The 17,773-nt window shown below is 44.4% G+C and overlaps 1 protein-coding gene across 11 annotated transcripts in view; it reads left to right on the top strand.

Moving 5' to 3' along the window:
* Positions 1-17,773, top strand: part of DENND2B (DENN domain containing 2B) — a 155,189-nt gene that overhangs the window by 42,577 nt on the left and 94,839 nt on the right. For 5 of the 11 annotated variants that reach the window (XM_016147381.2, XM_036221597.1, XM_036221603.1 and 2 more), the window contains one exon: positions 14,509-14,597. The exons of 2 other annotated variants lie outside the window; for them this stretch is intronic. The gene's annotated coding sequence lies outside the window, so the exon portion shown is untranslated. Of the gene's footprint in view, positions 1-14,508; positions 14,598-14,621; positions 15,347-17,773 lie in introns of those variants that run through there. 4 more of the 11 variants (XM_016147384.2, XM_016147387.2, XM_016147380.2 and 1 more) reach the window with 4 other exon arrangements.

Here is a 17,773-nt window from a genome sequence, read left to right as displayed (position 1 = left end):
TTTAACTCATTTTCAATTAAAATTTTTTGATAATTTTCTTTCGATGCTCTTAGTGTGGATGGGCGCCTGGTATCCAATAGGACAGCCTTTCTAATAACTTTTTCCTATGTTCCACTCCTTCCCCTGTGCTCATCCTGGAACAGAGCCTCACAAAGCCGTAGTATGTGACAGATTGGAGAAGGCACTTCTGCAGGGAAGATCTTTTTGCTCAGCCTTGTCTCGGGGACAGGGTTCTGGAAACTGATGGGACTTCTTGCTCCCCGCAGGAATGGGAAAGGCTTTATGACCTCTGAAGCGGCTGTCACAGGATAGAGCTGGAAGACATTGGAGCTGGGAAGCTCAACTGCTTACCAGCTTTGTTTTCCTGTCCGATGCTGGGCACCAACTGTGCTTCAGCCTTCTTCGCTCAGGATGTGGGGGGAAAAAAATGAAGCCTCTGCGTGGAAAGCGACCAGCAAAAGGCTTATGCTCAGCTTATACTTACACTAAGAGTTTCTGACATCTCCATCCCAGGCCTACATTGGGTTTTTTTGGGGGCTATCAGTAGTTTAGGGCTTCTCTAAGACTCTTGCTCACATTCAAGTATAGCCACTGCTTACTTGAAGCCGTCTGGGGCCAGCCCAGGCTTGTTCTTTCCTGGCGTCTTCCAACTTGTATGCTTTTCTCTTCTAGACTTTTAGATATGAGGACCTTCAAGGTCTCTGAGCTGCCAAAATCCTTCTTCTGAGAGTCTGGTTCCGCACATTCTGGGCCCAGGAAGCTGTGGTAAGCTCTTGGTTTCCGTCTCTGCTGGGCACTTCTGGGAAGCTGTCTGCATTCCTTTCTGCCCAGCTCTCTGCCGCTGGAGCTCTGGGGGGTGTGGTTGCTCCATGGCTCTGTGGCGAGGAATGCTAAGGCAGTTTCCCTGAGACCAGTGGAGCCACTGGCGATAACTAGGAATTTGAAGATAGAATGCCCTTCCGTGCAGCCCCGAAACCAGGAGCTTGCTTTTCATGGGATGTCGTGTGATACTGATTCTTCTTAAAATTTTCTCCAGCTTGCTTCCCTGTTTCCTTGCCACTCTGGAAGGGAGGCGGTGAGGTGGAAGATTCCTGCTCCGTTTCCTGTGATCTTTCTTTGGCCCTGGAGATGCCTTTTGCGGGGAAGGAGCTTAGAGGCAGATGAGAGATTCTCACTTCTAGTTGCCGTATAACTGGATGTCTTCCCAGTCTGAGTATGTTAACACTGAATGGTTTATGTTGGCGTTCCCTCATCCCCTGGCCCTTGAAGGCAGGTGCCACTTTTACCTAGTTTTAAATCTTCCAGAGGGCAGTATGATCAGCTCCTGTAAAGGAGAAAAGGCCCAAGAGAACATTAAAAAGAATGAACAGTGCTGGTCAGAAGATGAACCTGAGAGAGATACTCCTTACTCTAGATAGTACGTGTGTGTGTGTGTGTGTGTGTGTGTGTGTGTGTGTGTGTATGTGAGAGAGAGAGAGAGAGAGAGAGAGAGCGCGCGCGCGCGCGCGCGAGCGGGGAGAGGGAGGGAAGGGTTGTGGGGGAGGCAGAGGGAAGGAGAAGAAAGAGAGAGAAAGAGAGAAGAGCACATAGGCATCCTGGAAGTAGATGCTGGGAATGAACACTTTTAATCAACAGAAAAGGGTAGTAAATCTGGAGAGGAAATGGAGAGCATGGAGGCTGGGAATTTTTACAGAGATGTGTCCTAGAGTGACTAGAGGCCAGAGTAGTGAGTTGGGGAGGTAGGTTTGGGCCTGCCTGACTGTGCTTGCCCTGCTAAGTGCCTTGGGTGTGATGGCCACAAATGCCTTCCTCTGGGAGTAGGGCCGGTCCCAGGACAGCCCTCTCTTCCTTGAATAACATAGGTTTGACCGAATGGGTCCGCTTATGTATGGATGTTTTTTTTTTTTAATTTTTTTAAGCAAGGCAACACTTGGTTGACCTCACAGATGGCAAGGACCTTGTCAGCTTACAATCCCTTTTCTTAAAATTTTTTGTGCTTATAGCATCTGGTCTTCCTAGGTGTTCTCTTAGCCAGGTACTAACCCTGACCTGCTTAGCTTCCGAGATCAGACGGGGTCGGGCTTGTTCAGGGTAGCATGGCCATAGAAGATTTTTTCAGTAAATGCTATAAATGTGTTTTCTCTTCTTTATGATTTTCTTAGTAACGTGCTTTTCTTTTCTCTAACTATATTATAAGAATTTGTGTTATAATACATGTAACATACAAAATATGTGCTAATATACTGTTTATGCTATTGATAAGCTTTCTGGTCAAGAGTAAGCTATTAGTAGTTAATAGTTGGGGGAGTCAAAAGTTATACACAGATTTTTGACTGCATGCGGGGAGCAACACCCCTTACCCCTGAGTGTTTCAAGTGTCAACTGTATCTGTGTGATTTTTGCCTTTCAGGGGTCCTGGCTTAGAATGTTCTGGGCCAGAGACACTAGGTTTGAGAGTGGGCTGAACAGCCGGAGTCCCCACCTCCCAGTTCGCTGGCTCCCTAAGGATGAGAAACATCTTTGCCGCTGTCAGTGCTCACCAGTGTAGCCCGTAGAGGTGTCTGTGCCCTGGCAGGTGACAGAGCCTTCTCATGGATGCCTTGCCTCTTTAGGGCTTGAGAACAGATGTGGCTTAATTTGAAGCAGACCTACCGCAAGGGCCCAAATCTGAAATGTCTATTACAAAATTACTGCTAGTCTTGGCTCTTCTTCCCTCTGGTCTCTTTTCCCTTTATCTTCACATCACTGTCAGGGATTGTGAGCAGCCACCGTTATCACACATTAAGATCAGGACATTAAAAATGGAGCTAAATATAACCGTCTGCACACGCCGCTCTAATGTGCTCAGGCGCATCCTCAGAGAAGAGACTGATTTGAGCCTGTGATAGAGGAGGCCTTTCCACCCCAGACAAAGTGGGTGAAAGCAGGGAGGAAAAGGTGGGTAGGTACTTCAGGACTTGGCAGGGTATCGATTTTACCCTCTTTCTCTCCCCCTCAACTACTACACCCCCAACATTTCCTGTGAATGGTCAAGGGCAGGGGAGAAAACTAAGATCTTACTTTTCAGCCTTCAGGCATTCAACAGGTACTTGCTGAATATTTTTCAACTTAAGCAGCATTGTGATTCAAATATTATGTAAAGCTTCTTTTCTGACAGAAGGAATTTATAATCTGTCGGGAGAGACAAAATTTGTTAAAAGAATTAGAGAATATCAAAGACTTTAACTGCGTTCGATTTGAATGTTTGTCATTCAAAAGTAAGAAAGTTGTATCTTAAACTTGCAGGAAAAACTTTCCTAGATGAGGCAGGATCATTTTCTGGGCTTGGAATGTTAGACTCACATCACATAAGCAAAGGAGGAGTGGGAAGTGTTCTGGATGTGAAAAACAGCTAGAGGTAGGGAGAACCTGATGCTCCAGGGTCACCAGGATGATCTGCCTTGGGAGTGGCAGGTCTGGCAGAGCAGAGCAGAGCTGGAAATTTGAACCCTGGAAGTTCCACCTGGGTGCACAGGAGATACGAAATGATGCAGCGAAAGTGGAATTTTGTGGAAATCACTCTTGTAGAAGAAAGGGTAATTTTGGAGAGGATGGGGACTGGCAGGCAGTAAGGAGACCCGCTAGAGAGTATGAGACCTCAGCAGCAGGGGTAGAGAGGAAGGGGGCGAATCCGAGAAACGATTAAAAAGTGGAATAGGTAGGACCTAGACACGGGATATTAAGGTTGAGGTTGAGGGGAAAGAGAGAGGATGGCAAAATTTCTGCCCTGTGAGAGTTGTCTGGCCCTTACTGTTACTTTGTAAAGTTTATGGAGTGCTTTGCCTTTTTCGAAACACTTTTCATTCAGAATCTCAGCCTTGTCTGGGTTGTTAGAGTTCATCTAGTCTGGCGTCATTTTCCAGATGGGGAGATTAGAGCCAAGAAAGGAGAAGATAAAGATTTCCCAACTCGCACAGCTATGTAGTAGCAGAATGGGACCTTCAGTCTTGGCCGTCTGTCTCATAGGGGAATTTGAAGACAAGAGTTAGCATGGAGGAGAATGTGGTTGGAGAAAAAGTCCTGTCTAGTTAGGTGACACTAGGTGATTACCAATCTCTCTGAACAAAATGAAGCTTATTCAGAAGCATTCAGACCAGATCAGTGGTTCTACTACTAAGGAATTTTTTTTTTTTTTTTTTTTTTTGAGAACCGCCAGGCAAGGAAGATGGACTCCTTGTGTTCTTCTAGTTCCGAGAGATTCTTGAGAGTACCCAAAAGTAATGTATATGAAAATGTTGAATTGCATTTCCTGAGGGGGCGTGACTAGTTTCCATTGTGGTGCCTTTCTAAAGCAATTTCAGGAGTAATTGACTCCATATGATTCTCGCCTTATGCACTAACTACTGAAGAGGACACAATTCTGCTGGGGCCCCTGATCATCAGTAGCCAAGAACTCGGTGTTTGCAGTTACATGTATGGCTCCCTTTGTGTTATCCATCTCCTCTCCCCACCTCCTTTTAACACACACACACACACACACACACACACTCTCTCTGTTCTCCATCCCCCTTTTTCTCTCTTCTTCCTTTTCCTCTTTTATTCTTTTTTTGCTTCGCTGTTTTTCTGGTCTCATTCTCCTTCTGCCATCTCTATCCTCTCCATTCCCGTCTATCTTGTCTAAATAACTTCCTGTGCTGAGGCAGCCTCCCCCTCTTGGTTAAACTCAGACAGGACTACAGCATAGCCCCTTGGAATATTTTATTTTGTCTACTTCCTGATTTGATGGCTGGCATTTAGTGATCTGAGCTAGAATCTAAGAGTCATTCTGGTCCCTTCCTCACTTCTACAGTCGATCATCTTCAAGTTATTGTTTTCTACTTAAATAGCTCTTGATCTTCCTTCCTTGTGTTCATTATCATTGCCCCATATAGAAGAGAGCAGAGAGAGAGACATGGTTGAAGGAAGAAAAATAGAGATGAGGGTCACTTTCAGTGTCCTCAGAAGCATTTTGCAAACCTCCAAATTCCAATTTAGAGTCTCTGTCTTTGCCTCTCACAACTCTTGGAGTTCGCTCTGGGTCTCTGACCCTCTGTGATTGCCTGGTGGCTATGCTGCTGCTGGCTGTGTGTGGGGAAATCCTAAGACTGTAAAGGAATAATAACTTAGTAAGGAGTGGTAACTCCTCTGGGAATACATAGACAGATTCAAGCCTGATCTTGCTGAATTTTCCCTAAGTGGACTTTACCCCCTCAGCTCCTGTGGGCTTTTTCCTTGGAAGAGGTGTGTCCACACATTACCAACTACATATGGTATCTGCATCGTCAATGAGTGGCTGCAATCTGTTATCACCATAAGGACTCTCAAATAGTTGACTTCCTTGCTTGCTCAGGTTTGAGGAGAGCCAATTATAGCCTTTGGAGTTTCACAGCTTGTGAGAAAGAAGTCTTCTGCTGGCATCTGATGTGCAGGGGCCGGTAGCCCTTGACCCTTTGTTCTTTTCACTCTGCCTCCCTCTTCCCAGTTGTTGGCAGCATTAGCCAAACAGTGACAAGGGAGTGTGGGCAATCACATTAAACCAGGGTAAGGAACCCCAACACAGAAGGAATAATAAGCTTTCTGAATTCTTTCTTTCCTTCAAAAGGCTAAGTGATACTTAAATATGTTCCTTGACATTCCCTGGGAGTAATGCTCAGGAATTCCCCCAAATACGCTGTTCTCAGACTTTCAAACAAGCTTCCTCCTGTTTCTGCCCTTCAGAATCTTAAATTGCTCTCTCCTCTCCCTCTACATTCCTTTGTTTTGCCTCTTATCGTTTCACCCATCTTCCCTTCCTTGCAACCTAGGGTCTTTTTTTTCCTCTCCTAATCCGTAGATTCCTCTATGTTGATCTCTCAGTAAACATTTATAAGCACCTCTTCTTATACAAAAGGATAACTAGATCTATATAAAAATGAGATATAGCTAATGCGTGTATTGTTAAGGAAGGAGCTTATCACTACATAAAATAGAAACTACCAGGTACCTGTCCTTGGGAAAAAAAGAGGGAGAGCATGGTTTAACAAATGGCATCTTCTATAGGGTGTTAATGTTTATTTAGTATGACACTCATCTGTAGACCAGGGCCACCTACTATGTGCCTAGGATAAGAACAGGATTTTGAGGGGCCACTGTTCTCGCTTCCTGATTCTCCTCAAGACCTTAGAAGAAGCATTACAGTTTCCCATTGTGGTAGATAAGCTGGTATGTATATATCCCAGTAATGCATGACAGAGCTGGCATGCTCCATTCCTGCAGTCTAATGTTTCAGTTACAACAGTCAAACCCGGAGCCCTTGTTCACAAACAGCTTTAGTATAGAAGGTTAATGATCCACAAGAATTCACTCTGATAGTTAAAAATATCACTTTGTAATTCTGATCATGATACACCACGGTTTGGGGAGATAATAGGTAAGAATTGTTTGGATTCCTGAGCTTCTCTGTGTCCTTGCTAAAGCTCTGATGATCAGAACCCTAAATGGGAGATTCTGATATGAGTAGCAGGAGGGACAAAGGGCAGATCAGGCAGGGCTCAGCTGTTTCTTCTTTCCGTAAGCATTCTACCACAAATCCCAAGAGATGACCCCGTGGGGGATAAAGTGGCAGTTTTTTTATCTTCCTATTCTTTAGGAGGACTTATGAGCCTCATAAATCAGACATGTTATCTTATTTCTCAGTTTTAAGACTTAATTTCCTTTTTTTCTTGTAGTATGCTTGCCTGAGACATCATTAAGACTTCATTTACCCCTGGGTCTGTGAATATAATGTGTCTCCCCTAGAAACACTGATGTTCTAACCAGAATGGAGCAGCGTAAAACATGGACTCATTTGACCTGTGCTCTGTATTTTAGTCTGTGAGTCTCCAAATCACACTGAATCATCAGCTGACTCATATTGAACCCATTCCTCAGTCTCTTTCACTTACCCATCTCTGTCCTGTTGTCATGCAGTTGTGTTTTTTTTTTTTTCTAAACTTAAGTGCGAAATGATATCTCTTATTCTTTTAAAATTTCATGTTGTGATGTTTAACCCATGGATCTAGTTTGTGGAAGCCTTTTTTTTTTTTCCTCCCAAATATCTCTAATATATTAATTATCCCTCCTAATTAATTTTCATATGCATTTTCGATAAGCAGGTTTTACCCAAGCCATTGATGAAAAGGGCGATCATGAAAGGATCTGGAACACGCGGGAAGGGGCAGACTTCTAAGAGTTCCAGAGTGCTTCTTCCCAGTTAATGTTCATCCATTGTGCAGCACTTTTTGGGCCCTGCTGTCCTGAGTTATCAGACCATCTAGTTGCCACTGTGTTTGTTTTCTCCACGAGAGCAGGAGAGATTTTTTTGAAATCCAGACAAATTGTGTTCCTGGCGTTCTTGCATTCTTTGATATATGTTTGATATTTCTATACACATATACAAAACATATATGTATGCCATATACCATATGTATACATATGGTATGTAAGGTATACCCTATGCAAGCATATATCGTGCAAATATGTATGCGTGTTATTTTTAAACTCCCGAACTATTATTTATAGACCACTTGCTATCTATTGCTGTGTGTTTTACATATATCATCTCCTTTATTCTTTATAATAATTCAATATTAACTGTATGTTATACATAATTAACATTGTCCAATGCTGTTTAAAGTCTTCACAGTCATCACTTAAAGTTGATTTTTAAGTAAGTAGACATGTATGTGTTATAAATTTAAAAAGTACGAAAAGGTGAAAACCAAGTCTTCCTTCTACCTTCTCTTTTCTTTCTCAAGAGCCAGTCGCTGTGACCAGTTGGTGGATTATAGTCATCTCTTTTCATGGCTGCACAGTCGTCCATCTAAGGCAGTATTTTTCAGACTGCAGGCCATCATTGGTGGGTTGGGAAATCAGTTAGATTGGGATAGAAAGTAGCAGAGACCATCACACATGGTAAAGATAAGTATTATTTTGAGAAACCTTTTTGGTCTAGTTTTATACACACGCATACACACAAAGTTCTCTCACACATACACATACTATATTATAATATAAAATTTTTTTTTTTTTTTTACTATGGGTTATGGTTGAAGAACACTTGAAATTTAGCAATCTAGTAATGGTTGACATGTAGGTTGTTTCTATCTTTTCATTATTATAAATACTTGGAACAGTGAAATAGGGTTAATAGCTGATTATCTTTTTTCTTATGCACATTAAACTAAATATAAAAATATTGAAAATTTAAAGAATATTTGTCCGTACACCACTTACACGCTGCACCTTGGAAATCCTGGACCACTCTGAGGTCCTGAGCACCAAATGGTTTAGGTTCTCTGGTGATACTGTTGATCCCTTATTAATTAGATTGATTGGTTGGTTGATTTCATTGGTTCACTTATTAAAAATTTCTTAATTGTACTTGGTACAGAACCCTAAACTAGGATTCAGAGTTAAGACATAGTTCTTGCCCTAAAGAATTGGAAATAAGCTGCATAAGCCTTGGTACAGTAAAATACAAGACGTTGAGCACAGCTGAGCCTGGAGTAGTAGATCATTCTCAAGAGTATAGGGGAGGGACAGAGAATTCAGTCCAGTTGAGGAAATCAAGGGAGATAGCATGGAAGAGGTGTCACAGTTTGGGCCCACATTCTTACAGGTTTGCCCAGGTCTTATTCTGAGGGGTACCCCTTTTCCAGGCTCAAGGTATTTTCTTGCTTTTACATGGAAAAGCCATTTGAGTCCGTGTTTCTCTTATTCCTTGTGTCCTTCCCCCCCCCCCCCGCCCCCACTTTGTACCCTACTTCTCCCATCCCAAAGCTTAAGATCTTGGTTGAGGTCGGAGTTCTAAGCCAAATAAGCATGAGAAGCCTGCTCTAGAAGGGTAAAATGGTGCTTTTAGAGGGGGTCTCAGATATTGCCTCCTTGGTCTAGTTTTTCCGGGCCCCAAGACTGCATTTATGTGGCCCAGTGTTAAAATGCTCAGACTTAACAAGGGACAGTGGTCAGGGGCCTGTGGACTTGAGAAATTCCAGGAAGTTAGCCCACAGATGAGCATTGTGACAGATGCTCCAAAAGACTGTGTCGAGCCACTTAGTACTTTGTGCCCTGGGAATCTGGACTTCGAGCTTCATATTGAGGGTTGTGAGCTGGATTGTGAACTAGGGCTGGAAGTCTGACAGACCGCAGGAGAGTGTGCTCAGCCAGCATGAAGGTGTCCAGTAACTGCTTTACCACAGGATGGCGGGATCTATGTAATTATAGGCTGAATCCCACACATTTCTAGTTCAGAGTATGATGGTTGGTGGAGGGAGGGTAGTTGGCAGGGTGGAAGATGGGAGATGGGTGAGAGACAGGTGGGATTAGGACAGGAGTAAGGACCTGGGAGAATTTCCTAACTATAAGATGCTAGGAGTTGAGCATAGAAGGGGTATTTCTCAGTTTTTCCAGAAAGGCTATGCAAGCAAAGTATGTGTAGCTGTGCCAACACACTGGAGGTTCTGCCAGATGTGGCTCTCAGAAAGAGGAGGACTGGGATTGCCATCTGGAGCGAGGCATTTGTTCTGTTGATTCAAAGACCCTCGTAGAGGCCATGAAGAGCCTGCTTGATTTGCAGTAGGCAAATTGTCTTCCAAGAGAGCTTAGATATTGCCAATTCTGCTTTGTGAAGATGGCTTTGTTTCAGACCAGTGTCTGGGAGTGAGTCTGGCAGAGCCTCAGTCCTCTTCCGGGCACTTCCTAGGCCATTTCCTAATTTCCCCATCCTGTGTTTGGCGCCTTTATTCTCTCTCCAGCCTTCCTTAGGCAGGAAGCCTGAATCTCCCATCTTTTCCTTCAGGAAAGACTGCCTTTTGTTGGTGATGGTCTTCTGTCTGATTCCGGAGCCCCAGGCCAGGGGCTCTGCTGAAGGAATTAGATAGAGACTCTGTAGCCCTTGAAATGAGAATTTTCTGCCACTTGGGACTCATTCAGAAAGCAATGGGACTAGGTGACTAGGACATAACTGTAGGACTGGGTGACTGCAGTAGAACATTCAAACTAGAAGGAACCTTGAAGAACAGCTAGTTCTAAAAACCCTCTCATTATATGCAGGAAAAAGCTAAGGCCCTAATGGGTGCTTGGACTTACTCAAGATTTCACCACCCTAGAAACCAGGACCTGGGTTCCAGTCTGCTCTTTATGTACTCCTGGATTTTTAATTTTTCCCTCTTAACCACATTGCCTCTCAGAAGCAGAAAAGGAAAATTGTAAATCCCGAAAGGGTTCTCTTTCAAACCTGCCTGCTCACATGGCAGCCAGAACCCAATGTAGGTGAACTAGGCAGGACACATGCCTGGTTACCCATTACTTGGGTAGCCTTGGATGTCTTCACTGGGGATGCTGCCAGACACCAGTCTGGTCAGCATTGGGAGCTGAGCTCCCTGGACACATCTGAAGTTATATTGCATCTCTTGGGCATTCTAGGATCCAACCAGTAGTATCAAAACAACAGCTTACTTTTCTTGGATCTTATGTCAACTCAAAGTAAGGAGTGACTTGAAAAGATTTTCTCTGTTCCTGTGTTTTTAGGCACTGAATTTCAGTTGTTTTTAAAGAGTCAAGAAAATGCTATGAACTCTTTTAAAGACCAAATCTAGAATCTAATTACCATACACGTATATATATTCTCTTGGTACAGTATAAATCTATCTACTGATATCCCTCATCTTATGGAGGGGACAACTGTTTCTGTTTTTGTTTTTTTATTTATCCTGTACACATAAATCAGTTGCTCACTCTGAATGAAGTACAAAGTGGATAGACCTCAAGGGACTCATGACTGTGGGGGAGACAGGGGTGCAAGCAAAAGTGATACAATAATATAAATACCATATAAAGGCATCTTTAAACTGCTGTGAGTTAGCAGAGTAGACAGATTCTGTGAGGAGATCAAGAAATATTTCACAAAGGAGGTGTTAACTGAGTTGGGCCTTGAGGGCAACCAGATTTTGCTAGTTAGAGGAGAGACATTTAGATAAAGGTAACAGCATGGCCGGGAGAGGAAGAAAGCAGTTTTCAGAGCATTGGGTGGTGCGCTGTGGTTTTGCCTCTAATGGGATGGTGGCGGCAGGGGAAGTGTGGGCAGGAGATGAAGCCAGAAAGGATTTCAGATTTTGTTGGTTGTGTATGTCATGAGAGGGGCTTGGACTTAGTCATACTGCTATTACTGATATTTAAGCCTCATTATTTTCCCCCCTGACATTTTTCAGGTTTTTTTTTTTTAAGTAATAGAGAAACATTTCAAATATTTAAACCTATCTCAAAATTATAAAACATAAGGTGACTTTTTTTTAAGTAAAAATTATTTTCTGTAAGCACAGCGACCTGTACAATAGAGCTGAGAGAAAGTTTTTGATTCTAAGTGAAGCTGACACGAGAGAACCTTCTCATCTGTGGGAGCTGGGCCATTCCTGCATCCCACTTGATTTGGCAGTGATACTCCTGCTGGAGTGCCTCTGAGTGGGCTCTCTGGCCATGGACGAGGCTGTAAAACCCTGGAGCGTGTCCCCAAAAGAGTGAGCTTCCCGGGAAAGTTCTGGGAAACAAACTACAGGGAGACTTTACAGGAATCTTTGGTTGAGCCCATAGGCAAGGCACATGAGCAAAAGAGATATAATTATAGTTTGTTAGTCTATGAAAAGATGCCATGATTGACATAAAATAGCTGTTCTAAGTTTCTTCTTCCTGTAGGACAGGAAGAAATGGAGTTTTATGAATGCATTCAGATATTTATTGAGTGCCAGCCGTGAGTTAGGCCTTATACTACATGCAGGGAATATGGTAGTTGGAAAACCGTCTGGTTTGTCGTTTCTAAGGAATCATGGAGGAAGACTGACGTTAAGCAAAAAATCACACAAATGCACAGTAACAGATCATGGTGAGTGCTATGAAGGACAAATCCTCATTTAGATCAAAGGATCGTGAAAGAGTTTCTCTAAGGAGGTGAGAGGCAAGTCGAGGCAAAGTGAGTAAGAATCAGCCACGCAAAGACTAGGGTGTTCCAGGCAAAGGGGAGCAGCCAGGTAAAAAGTATGGCAGTTTTATGGAACTACAAGACCTGTATAGCTTAGCACAGAGAGTGGGAGGGCAGAAAACACACTTAGAGGAGGCTGGAGAAGGATTATGCTGGGCCTCATAGGTCCTGGTAAGAATTTAGATTTTACCCTAAGTACAGTGGGTAGCCATTGAAGTGTGTTAAGCAGGAAATGGCATGACCTGGTATAAAAGGTGATCCAGACAGCTCCATAGAAAATGGAATTGTGAGGTCAAGAGTAGAAGCTGGGGCAGTTAGGATGTTTTTGCAATAATTAAGGGGAGGCACTGGGGTGGCAATGGAGTTGCAGAAAAGTGGACAGATAAAAGATATATTTTGGGAGTAGAAGTATTTGGAATTGGCAAATGGATCAGTTGCGGGAAGATAGAGATAGGGAGATGCAAGGTTTCTGGCCCGGTATGCTTGTGAGTTTCCCAACAGATACTAGACAACGTAAGACTAAAAGCGCTATCCTTCTGGATAGGTCAGGTTGGTTTGATCTGAATCCAGCCTCGCAGCAGAGGGATTCAGCTATCCTCTGCCTTTTCCCGGCTCAAGGAGCTCAGACACAGTAGCAGCACTCACAAAATAGGGCCCTTCCTGTATATCTCTCCACTATGTACAGGGCCCAAGGAACCTCTATAACTCCAGCCTTCCACTAGGGGGAGCATGCTCTGCATTCTGCGTCTGGCCTGGAGGGCTTTTTGAAGTTTAGATTGCTTTAGAGACTGACTTCCGTCAGCTTAAGTATGTGGCCCTGGCCTCTGACCCCTTATACTTCTTGGAAGAATGCCTGACATATGCTCAATAAATCTTGGTGATAATATTAAAACTGTGAATACTATTTTAGAAATGGATGAGCGTCACCTCCGCTTTCTCAGTACGGAGACTGGGCAAGTGGAATATGTGTTTTGAGAGTCAGGAGAAGAGCAGAGGGCTGCCTTTCGGAAGTGGGAAGAAAGAGCAGCTTAGCGATTTGATGTTCCATCCTGTCTTCCTTCGCAGACACTAGGACCTGTGAGGGACCCCAGAGCTGGTACTCGAACAGGTTGGGCATTTCAGTATGCGAGTGGGCGTGCTCCCTTGCAAGCTCTGATTCCTTCTCTGAGCCTTAGTGTCCACCGCCTAGGACTCGTGCTATCCTGTCATTTCCTATGTAACCCTTTTCCTACTTTAGCTCCATATATTCACTTTTTAAACCCAAGTCAATTCAAATCATGTTTTGATCGTTTTGTGCTGTGTTGGAGCACAAGGGATCATTCTATACCATCCTAGGTTTTTGTTTGTGGTGAAGAGCAGCTGAAGCGAAAGAAGTTCTTAGTACAGTACCTGATTTAAGGAGAATGCTTTCACATACATTGTGTCTTTTTATGCTCACCCCAGCTCTATCAATTGCCATAGGTTTTATAGGTCGAAACTAGAGGTTAGAAGACTTGCCCAAGGGCACGTGGCTAATGGTGGAACCAGTCACTGCCAAGGTCATCTGATTCGTGCTTTGCCTGGTGCTCCTACAACTACTCTGCTGACTATATGTGGAAGAGAGCCAGAAAGTGCGGGTACTATTTTCTAGATCTGTTATTTTCTGGTTTTGTGACCCGGGGCAAGTCATTTGACTTCCCTTTTAGATTTTTTTTAAAGAATTTTTAAAATTAGTATGATACCAACCCTAACTTTTGGGCCTACTGCTTTAATCAGATAAGCCAAGATTTGTGAGAGGATTTTGGAAAAGTGTAAAATAATTTATAGCTATAGAGCAGGACTTTTTTTCTCTGATTGGTGCACCAATACTTCCATATCTCATAGATGCTGTTATAGAGTCTTCACGCCAAAAGGATGGCATTCAGGCCTACTTCACCATGACTCAGAAATATTCTCACATTCTCCTGGGAACCCAGCCTTATATTTCATAACTGGTTATCAAAAAAAGTTGTTATTTTGAAGATCAGATGGCAGTGTGCTTTAGTGGAAAGTACACTGGATTAGGGGGCAGTAGACTAGTCTCTATTCTTTGTTCTCTGACTGTGAAACTAGCTTCATAATTGTGAACTACACATTTGATCTCTCTGGGCCTCAATTCTCCCATCTATATAATACTGACAATAATATCTGTCCAGTGACTTTCAAAAAGTTTTGAGACTCAAACAAAGTAGCACCTGTAAAGGAATGTTACAAAGCAGAGATGTACACAGGGTGGGAGAGGGAGGATTAAACTCAGAGGGCCTGCTATGTCCCAGGCACTGTGCTAGCTCTGGAGTGGGAGTAATATTATTACTGTCTGTGAGAGCAGCTCACAGAAAGCCTGGGCTTTAGCTGCAGGTTCATAACAGGGTGGAGAGATGAAGCTGTATTTGTATCATATTTGTTGCTTGGGCAATGACTCTGGACTTGCCCAGGACTCTTGCTGGTCCTGACCTAGTGTCTTTCCTCTCCTTTGGCAGGAAGATGAGAGACTGCTTGGACACCAGCACTAGTACCATGGGTCCCTGCACTGGTTAAGGCCATCGTCAAGACCTGGGCAGGCAGCAAGGTAAGCAGAGAGGCCAGTCTAGGTGAACTCCTGGGATATGAATGCATTTCCGCCTCAGCTGCTGCCCGGAAAATCCCAAGTGCACAAACAAGTCAAGGCAATGCATCTGGGTCCTCCTACCCGCGCTCCAGGACCCAGAGGAAGGGCTTGCTTCCCCTCCAAGTGCTCCAGCTAGCTCCCTCCCCCTGGCCAGGATTCTTTCAAGTTATAAAAAATGAGACACTGAGACACTGGAGGGGAGGGAAACAAGTCCACTTACTGTCTTCTCCATTCTCCCCTCTGAGCTGTTCAAGCAAGTTCCCAGGAGCAGCCCAGAGCCCTTGTTTGACTGGAAGGGAGGTAGGAGGAGTGGAATGCGTGCAAAAAACCCGAGCTGATCAAAAGACAGTGCTGTCTTAGGGAAGCCTCCCAGAACTGAGTTGGGGGGGGAGGTGGTGAGAAAGAGAGAGCGCGGGCAAGAGGGAGGAAGGGAGGAGGGAGGAAGGGGGAGGAGAGCGCGCAAGCGAGAGAGCAAAGCTAGTGCTGGCGAGAACAGGGTCTCCATGACAACTGGCCTGGCCGGCTAGCAGCGCTCTGCTCATTTGGCTGGAAGGAGCACCACGAAAGGTCAGAGGAAGGAGCTGTGAGAAGCTCACAGCAGGTATCAGAGCTTAAGCGAGTGGATTTGGGGGCCCTGGGCTCCCTCACAGACTGTGGTGTGAGCCAAACTGCCGAGAATGGAGTGGGCAGGAAAGCACCGGGACTTTCAGGTAAGGTCAGCTCCGGGCTTGGGCTGTTTTTTCTCCTTTCCTGACTGTAGTCTTGGGCTGTTCTGTGGGAGGCAGGCGAGTGTCTGTACTCTCTGCTCAGGGTTTGGGGCTCAGCAGTGATGTCATGCTCCAACAGTTGGATTCTATTAGCTTAAGGAAGAGGGAAACAGCCAATTTTCTTGACTTTGCGAATGTAGCTGATTTCATTCTTGCTGAACCTGAAGTGTTTCGACTTCACTCTAAAAATCATCTTTTTTTTTTTTTTTTTATTTAGAACAAAGTCTTAGGATATTTTATAGGAAGAGTCTTTTATATAGGAGAAACAAGTTATCATCGCTCTGGCGTTGTATTTGTCGTTCTTACATGGAAATCCAGTGTCTTTTGAGAGGCTTGGTTTGTTCTCGTGAACACTATCTGTTTTGTCTCTTGGTGCTGCTATGTCTGACCTGTAATAAAAAAAAAAAAAAAAAGCTGATTAACTCAGCGAGGAGTCTGTGGTGAGTTCCAAGTCTTTCTGGAACAGTTATTAGGACAGAGGGGACTGTCTTAGGGATCTCTGAACTGGGGTTGGTGTGTGTGTTTGTGCTTGTCTGTCTGTCTGTCTCTCTCTCTCCAAGATTGCTTGGTAAGAAGCAAGCTGTCCTCCCTCATTAGTAAGGTCCATCACAGGCTTTCCTTAAAGTTATGTGGGGTCTAGGTGGCGGGGGCAGGGGAGGGATAGATCTTGGAGTTGGGAGCCATGCAAAGAGGTTTCTTATCCAGATATCTCAGAGTGAGTTCTCAGAGGCAGCTGTTAAGCGCTAGGCTGCCTGAGCAGACGTGAGGTGCTGGGGTTGTGCCAATAGAGCCCTTGGGTTAATATTTTAAGCAGATCTCAGGGCATGCAGTTTGCTTACTGTGTACTCCTATTCTGTCCTGTGTCTTAGTAAAACTTGTCCTGCCCTAGCAGAGTGGTATATAGTGAGCTCAGTGTGGTCTAGGGAGAGGAGGCCCTTTCAGAAAGGCACTTTCATAGGTGATGGGGTGGCTAGGTTGTCAGTTGCCTTACTAGGAGGATTAATACAGTGGTCACTCCCCACAGTGGACCCATCAGGAGATGTGCTTCTGCTTCAGCCATGTTATTTCTTAAACTTACTCCTGAACCTCAGGCAACTTTGGTTTCTCTACGGGATGAAGGAACAGCTGCTGTCCTGGCTCTTCAGTTTTTCTTCTTGAACTTTCTGAACAGAATGCCTTTTGTATTCTGGCAAACAATGAGGGGGCCTTCTGATTAACTTCGGGTCAGCTTGCCAGTGAAAGCACTGGCCAGCCCCAATTTCAGCTCCCTGAATGTGTACATGCATGCATGAATGTTGTGGCCTGAGGGTCCATGAGGGTGAACACAGCAGTCCTGGACCACAGATGGGCCACTTCTGAAATGAGGATTCCTTTTACAACACTTTTGCTTGGTTGAAACCTCTGTTTTACTGGGGTGGGGGTGGGGGGGGGGAGGTGCAGGATATGGCATAGCACTGTTGGTTGGGATTAAAGTTGGAGGGAGGGAGGAGGAGGCCTCTCTGAGTTAGTGGGCCCTTGGGTGGGCAGCGCAGACCTGGGGTCTTAGTTCCCTTCCACTTACATGGATGTGGTTGGGGCTCCTCTAATTCTGTCACCTCCACATGTGGGAAGAGGCCAGCAGATGTTCTTTCTTTTGGTGTTGGAGAAGGAATAATGGATTTGGGGTTAGGAGACTTGAGTTCTCAAGGTGGCCACGGTCAAGTCCCTTAACTTATATGATCTTCAGCTTTATTAGCTGTGGGGTAGAGATAATGATAAAACTCCTTCACAAGAGGTGGAGCGAGGAACAAGGTTGGGAGGAGCGAATTAAACGACTTCCATGGAAGTAGTTTTAAACAAGTTAAGTTCTATATAATGTAAGATGAATCGAAACTTGGAAGGATGGCCTAAACTCTCTTCTGGAAAGTCACTGTGTCTCTCTGTTCTGGTTTCCCCATTTATAAAATGCCCTCTTTTTTTTTTTTTTTGCCTTTACAAATAAAAAATGAGAAAAACCTTGAAAGATTTTTTCAAGATGTTAAAGGGAAAAACCGGTGCTTTCTTTGGGTTGGGAAGTTTAGTGAACGTGGTTTTTCTCTGTAGACTTTGAGCCTCATGAATGATCCCTCAGAGATGGAGCCGCCTTTGTCGCCCGACTCATGTGAAGAGGAATGGGGTTCCTGGAGACTCTTTGCCGTTCCGGTGTCCCACAGCTACCTGGAAGTTATAATGTCATAAATTTTAGTAGCTGGGAGGGAGGGTGCTTCTTGCCAGGGCTTGTTCTCTCATCCTGCTAGGTTCCGCTGGGGAAACTTTTGAGAGGGCAGAGGCCTTTCTCCTCTGTTTGGGATTTGAAAGGCAGGGCTCTAACTGGCAGGAAGAGTTATTGCT

This window comes from Rousettus aegyptiacus, unplaced genomic scaffold (genome assembly GCF_014176215.1).
Source record: "Rousettus aegyptiacus isolate mRouAeg1 unplaced genomic scaffold, mRouAeg1.p scaffold_m13_p_5, whole genome shotgun sequence".
In the NCBI taxonomy this organism is placed as follows: Eukaryota; Metazoa; Chordata; class Mammalia; order Chiroptera; family Pteropodidae; genus Rousettus; species Rousettus aegyptiacus.
Note: the sequence above shows the minus strand (reverse complement) of the source record. Positions and strands in the feature narration are given on the sequence as shown.